This window comes from Corvus brachyrhynchos, unplaced genomic scaffold (assembly GCF_000691975.1).
Source record: "Corvus brachyrhynchos isolate BGI_N302 unplaced genomic scaffold, ASM69197v1 scaffold105, whole genome shotgun sequence".
NCBI classification, from domain to species: domain Eukaryota; kingdom Metazoa; phylum Chordata; class Aves; order Passeriformes; family Corvidae; genus Corvus; species Corvus brachyrhynchos.
Genome location: NW_008238452.1, coordinates 3,979,679 through 3,985,708, shown reverse-complemented (window position 1 = coordinate 3,985,708; position 6,030 = coordinate 3,979,679). Strand labels below are relative to the sequence as shown.

At 41.6% G+C, this 6,030-nt stretch overlaps 1 long non-coding RNA gene across 2 annotated transcripts in view; it reads right to left on the bottom strand.

Moving 5' to 3' along the window:
• LOC108447334 overlaps positions 1–5,591 on the bottom strand; it is a 32,290-nt gene extending 26,699 nt beyond the window's left edge. The window contains exon 1 of one of the 2 annotated variants that reach the window (XR_001862860.1): positions 5,339–5,591. This is a non-coding gene — a long non-coding RNA (uncharacterized LOC108447334). The remainder of the gene's footprint in view (positions 1–5,338) is intronic. The other variant, XR_001862861.1, reaches the window with a different exon arrangement.
• Between the last annotated feature and the right edge of the window lie 439 nt (positions 5,592–6,030).

Sequence of the window (6,030 nt, the reverse complement as noted above, 5' to 3'; positions counted from 1 at the left end):
CAGGAAGATCATTTGCTATCAACAGCTGATAAATTCTGCCACGTACATGCAGCATCACCCAGTCTCCTCATGCTCCTCTTCACCACCATTGCCTAACACATGGAAGTTGCACAGACGGTTAAAAAGATCCCCAGAGCTCATGGCCAAACCGTGAGCTTGGGAAGGATTCCTCTTCTGTGCCCTGGGGCATGACTAGCCATACATAGTATTCTTGACATGTATTTCTGCACCCTATTCTTAATGGTTTCAGAGCCTGACAGATTTCAGTCTTTCCAATCCTTGCTAACATGTCTGAGTATTTACCTGTTAAAAGTCCAAGAAAGCACCCTCTAATTTCCTTCAATTTAAGCCTGTTCATTGTTGCTTTACCAAGAGTAGCCAGGCAGAACAAGCCATTCCCTTCCACACTGCAACAGTCTGTAATTATGTGCAAAGGATGGATCCTCTAAATCCTCTCTTCTTCAAGCTGAAGAAGATCAATTTGATTAATCTTTGTCACAGGTCATGTTTTCACACTTTCAACAACTCTTTTCCTCTCTCTACACAGTTCTCAACTGGTGCACAGCTTGCTTGGATTTTGGTACCCAAATGCTCTAGGATTTGGTACCTGATCCTCTAGGACAAGCCCTAATTAAGCAGAACAACTCACTCATCTCCCACCCAGGCTAAGAATCTCAACCACATGCCCCAATAGCATTTTTCTTTTTACAGTGTTCCTGGAAACTGTAATCTATTTCTGTACAAACTCTCCACAGCCAGCTCTCCCCATGCTAAGCACTGTGCTTGGAATTCGTAATGTTAATGAATTTTTATTCTTTTCAAACTCCACCTTCTGTTTGAAAAGATCTTTCAAACAAATCCTGAGCTTTTTATTCTCCCATATACTTGTGGCACCTAGTGTGCTCGGAGGATTTGAACAATATCATTTCCAGTTCCTTGTCCTAATCATTAATAAAAGTCAGACGTGTGATACCAAGGAACATATGGATTCAAATCCACTCCCCCATGCATAATCAGATAGCGAATTTGGAATGTAAATTAAGGCTTTGTTTTGTACATTATTACTCAACAGCACTGAGATTTTAGCTCCTCTAAAGCAAAACCAACATTGAATTATGAGCATTTCTCTCTCTAATGTTTTATAATTTCAACTTTTGTGCTCTTTTCTATTCCATTTACTGAGCTGCTGCCTTATTGTATAACTCCCTACCTCAAAACGTGCATCACTGATACAATGCAGTTATAATAATAATTGTTGAAATATAAAGATAGTTTGAGAAACTAGCTTCTCACTGACAATGAAGGCCGTTGTTTAAGAGTAAGAAAAGCAACTCATGAAGATGCTTCTCAGAGAAAATTTAGTTTTTATTTCACCTAAGAACAGTTAGTCAAGAATCTTTATATTCCTCTAATCCTCTCTCAAGGTTATCTCACAGATGTTCAGAAATTAATTGAAACTAACAGTGACAAAGTAGAGAAAGCTTTTGCTTCTCGAAGTGATTTTTAAGTGGCAGTTAACTCTCATAATCTCTGTGCAGAGCCAGAAGCAGGTACAGGCATGGCCCAGAATAATTTAAGCACTCGCAGTACTCACAGAGACTGAGTTGCATCCAGCCTTGAGAATCCCGCAAAAATAAATGAAGGAAGAGCAGGCTTCTCTCAGGCGCCTGAGGCAGAGGAGAGTGTTTCCTGGATGTTACAGCCTAGCTGCTCTCCTGCCAGTGGCACTGGACAAAAGGGCTGATACGGCTGTGTGAGCCCCACAGCACGTGGGAAGCCCACCCACAGAAGGTGGGGTCTCAGAGCACCACTTCTAGGTGCATTTAGGGCATTGATATCACCAAGGCAATGATAAAGGTCCTTCAGAAAACTCAAAATCAGATCAGATACATCCACAGTTTTATCTATCACCCCTCTGCTTCCGTGGTGAGGAGCAGCAACTGTCTAAAGCACCATTTGACAGCACTGTCCAGCAGTGGACAGGCAGCACAATTTCCCATCTGACTGGGAACAAGAAGTCATCTGTAACACACAAATCAACCAACCAGACAGAAGCCTGCTGCCAGCCCTTTGTGGCCAAACAGGGAATCGCAAATCAGGCCAACGAGCTGCTGCTGCAGAAACACCTCAGGCAGCCCTAAGGCCAAGTGAAGTACGAGCCCAGCTATCAGCTGTGCAAGAAGGGAGCCCACTCCACAAGTTCCTCAGGAGGAAAACCAAAGCAAGACTGTATGGTTAAGCCATTTTATTGGGAGAGGAAAAGGTGGGGTGCATGGGAAAATCGCAGTGGGAAAAATCACATTTCTACCACAGATGCCAAATGTGTACTGTAACAACCTATAAGGTTAAACAGAGAAAACATCTGAAAGCTAAGTGCCAAAGCTCTGATCTCACTGCAAGATGTCTGAGGAACTGTGAAGCCCAAATAAAGGTGAGTCAGACTTAGAGTCTCAATTCTGCTAGATGCTCTGAGAATTGTACCCTAATGCAGGCTATATACTGTGTTAAACAAAGCTCTCAACACACTCCATCAAAGTGAACTTTGCAAAAGCTACCAAAGGGGCTGTCAGCCCATGATGAGGTTTGTAACAGCTTAAAACACAATAAGGGAGCTAACATTAAACACAGCACCAATTTCTTTTTTCTCAAAATGAAGAGATATGGTCATTTAAAGTAAGAGAGAGGGACAGACACAGATGTATGCAAATGTATGCAGACAGAAAAATAATTGGAGGTCAGAGACTTATTTGCCTAGATCCCACTCGAACTTGCAAGGTAGTGTAGTGCCAGACATGTGAGACACAAGGACAAGGAGAAAGGTCTCTGAAAGTGCCCAAAACAGCTGGAGGGACTGTGAAGCACAAAGTTGTGCTGACCAGAGTATGGTGTAATCAGGAAGGAGACTACCTGACTAAAAATTTATGTATTACCTGTATACCCAGAAAAACCCAGTAATGATGAAGGGAAGGAAATTATAACCTCCAGCTCACTATGTACTGCTGGGTTTCCTTCCTTTCTTCTCATAGACTGCAGACTAACAACTTCTTCAGTTCAAAAGACTTTTTGTCCCTAGATTTGAAGTGCACACAGATTAAGAAAAGCAACTAAATTCAACCATCATACCCTGGATATTTTTTTCCTCTAAATATGATTTGGCTGCTGGTCTGTACAATTGAGTCAGTGTCAGTAAATGTTATAGAGGCTGACTCACAGGGATCAGTCAGTCCCAAGCAGTTTCTGTTTGAAGAGAACATTTGGTAAAATCTCACCTTTTATTTGTGACCTTTTCCCAAACGAAATATAATCTTACAAATAATGCTGTTATTCAAATGCCTTTCCTTTATATCAAGATAAGAATCTCCAACTATTTAGAAGCTGTTTCAAATAGACATTTTCAAACCATTAAAATACACAAATAGGTTGCCTCTGATCTGTTGTTTTGGCTACTGAACACCTGTCCTTCATTTAACAAGGCTACACAACAAAGTATATTTGTTTCTCTGCCCTCCAAAATCAGCTTTCACAGCCACTGCAACAGGAAAACTTCCTTGGGATGTGGCCAAAACAAGCAAAAAAAAAGCAAATTGTTTGTAAAACCAGTTCTGTAATCCTGGCTTACTTTCATTTGAGCTGTGCAGTCACTGACAGACTGCTAATAACAACTAAAAGGTCTAAATCAGGGCCCATTTTTTCATAACTGTCAGCACATTTGCCTGCTGTTACTTCTCTCCTAATAACTTTTTCTGCCCCATGTTTATGCCCCTAAACCATATGTCATGATCAGAAACAAGACTGTACAACTCCAGGGTAAGCAAATGTAAAAGACTTTGAGTCAATACAGAAGCCAAAGTTTTTGATGGCTGACAAGTCAGGAACCCCCAGAAGTCCAAGCTCAGCTTTACAACTGCTTTTTATATTTTCCAGGCTGTACTACATCTAAGTGGATTTCTCTTGCTCCTTTGGGCACACTGAGCACAGAACACTGATCACTTACAGTTTCATTCAACCATCTCTCATTTGCATAACTTGCATTTATTAATCATACAGATTTTGGTTTTTCTCCATCTGGAGGGACAGCAGATTTGGCAAGTCACCAGCAAACTGGCAGTGGCTTTCCTGGGGCTGTGACCAGAGCTGTAGAGGCCCCCTTAATGAAGGAAACAGTGACAAAACCCAAGCACGTGCTGGTCAGCTGGAAGCAGTAGCCAGACTGACCCTGTTCTCAGCCATGTGCCACCATTAAACACCTTCCCCATACCCAAGGTTCCTTTGTACTGTTCTGAGTCCCTGACACTTTGAAAGAAACTGTCATGGGTTAGCAAGCATAGTCCCGGAAACGATGTTCTTTGCAAAGGGGTGCTTACAGCTTCCTCTGTGACCTGACAGAACCCATCAGCTAACCAGTTTGAATATGGACAATTCTTTAGCAAAGCTCAGTGCAAATCTTTGCTCCTCACAGTCAAACACCCTACTCTTTTTTGGACCAGTTGACCCACTTATCATTAGAATGAAGTTTTGAAGTGACATGCCACATCTCACACCAAAAATGCAGTTTGATTCCCAAACAACTTGATCCAACCACCTTCACTTTAGATGCTCTGGTTTAATTACAAGAGACACTTTTCCAAGAGACAGTAAAAGTGAAGCTAAAGAATGAAAATACTTGATTTTTTTCCTTCCTTATGAACTTTCACACATACTTACAAAAAAACAAAGTGCAGAATTTGGCTGATGCTGTATCTTAGGAAACAGATCCCAGGCCAACGTCACAGTTCTACTAACTATAACAGGTTCATAAAGAGTTCTTGGAAAGCAACAGCAATATTGCAGTCTGTCTTAGGGTAGAAAGGTCTCTGAGCTGGCTTCAGCCTGGTAACCAGAAGCAGATTCACTGCAGCAATAATACAGCCAAACAGATTAACCTGCATTGAGCTCTGTGCTGGCAGAACCACACTGCCTGCTCATGTGAAGGGGCTCCAGCACCTGCTGAGGTGCCAGCAAGCTGCTACAGTAGCTACCCAAGTTTTTGTCTGGTTTTCTGGCTCATTATGAAAGGAAGACCATCTATTTTAATTATAATTTCAAAATTCTTATGCACACACTTGAACTTGGGATAGGGGCAGTTTTAATTTGTTTCAGGGTTGATTCATCTAACACTGATCATAACAGAAGACAGTTGATGCTTGAAGAAGAATAACCTAGGTATCCATCATCTGAAATGTTTCCTCTGAAGCATCTTATTTTGCATTATTCTTCCTCCTTTCCCTTCTTCTCCCTCCATGTAATGACAGTCCTCAGTGTAATCACTCAACAGTGTTATCAGCTCACGATGCTTTACCTTTTAAGTGGTAAAATGGAGCTTCACTCCTTTCACACTCAGCACACTGTTTTTCTGGAGTTACTTCTTTCTCCCACAACCAGAAAACTGTTTGGAATGAGAAAGGCTGATTACAGTATTTCTGAAGGAAAAAAAACCTGGTTATTACGTTTGTCTGAAGATCTGTTTCCCTCAATATTCCAGTCTGACTTTTCAGACCACAGATGTTTGAAACCTTCACAAACCCCACTGACGTTGCTCATTGCTAATTGAATTTCACGATTTCTAATGTGCACTGTTTTTTTCAGCCATTTATTCTGCCAACCTAGATTCCATATTGGGTGATAACTCCAAGCCATAAAAGTCTTACCTGTCTCCACTTGGCATACCTTCTGTCATTCCTATAGTCACTTCCTCCATAATCCTGCTTCTCCTAGTTATGCTACCTGCCCACAGTCCTTCCGGTTATCTGACTTGTTATCTATAAAGACAAATGCCAATTTTCGTGTCAAACTAAGCCGGGAGCCCACATTTACCCTGGGGCTTTACTTGCTGCTCCTACCCTTCTCCACCCCATTCACCAAAGCTGCTAACACTGTCAGTAGCCATATAAAAAACTATTTTTCTTTAGCTAAAGTATAAAAGGAAGAAAGCTCTTGGGATCCAATTTGTCTCTTGCTGGTGCAGACTGTGGACCTCTGGAGGAATCTGAA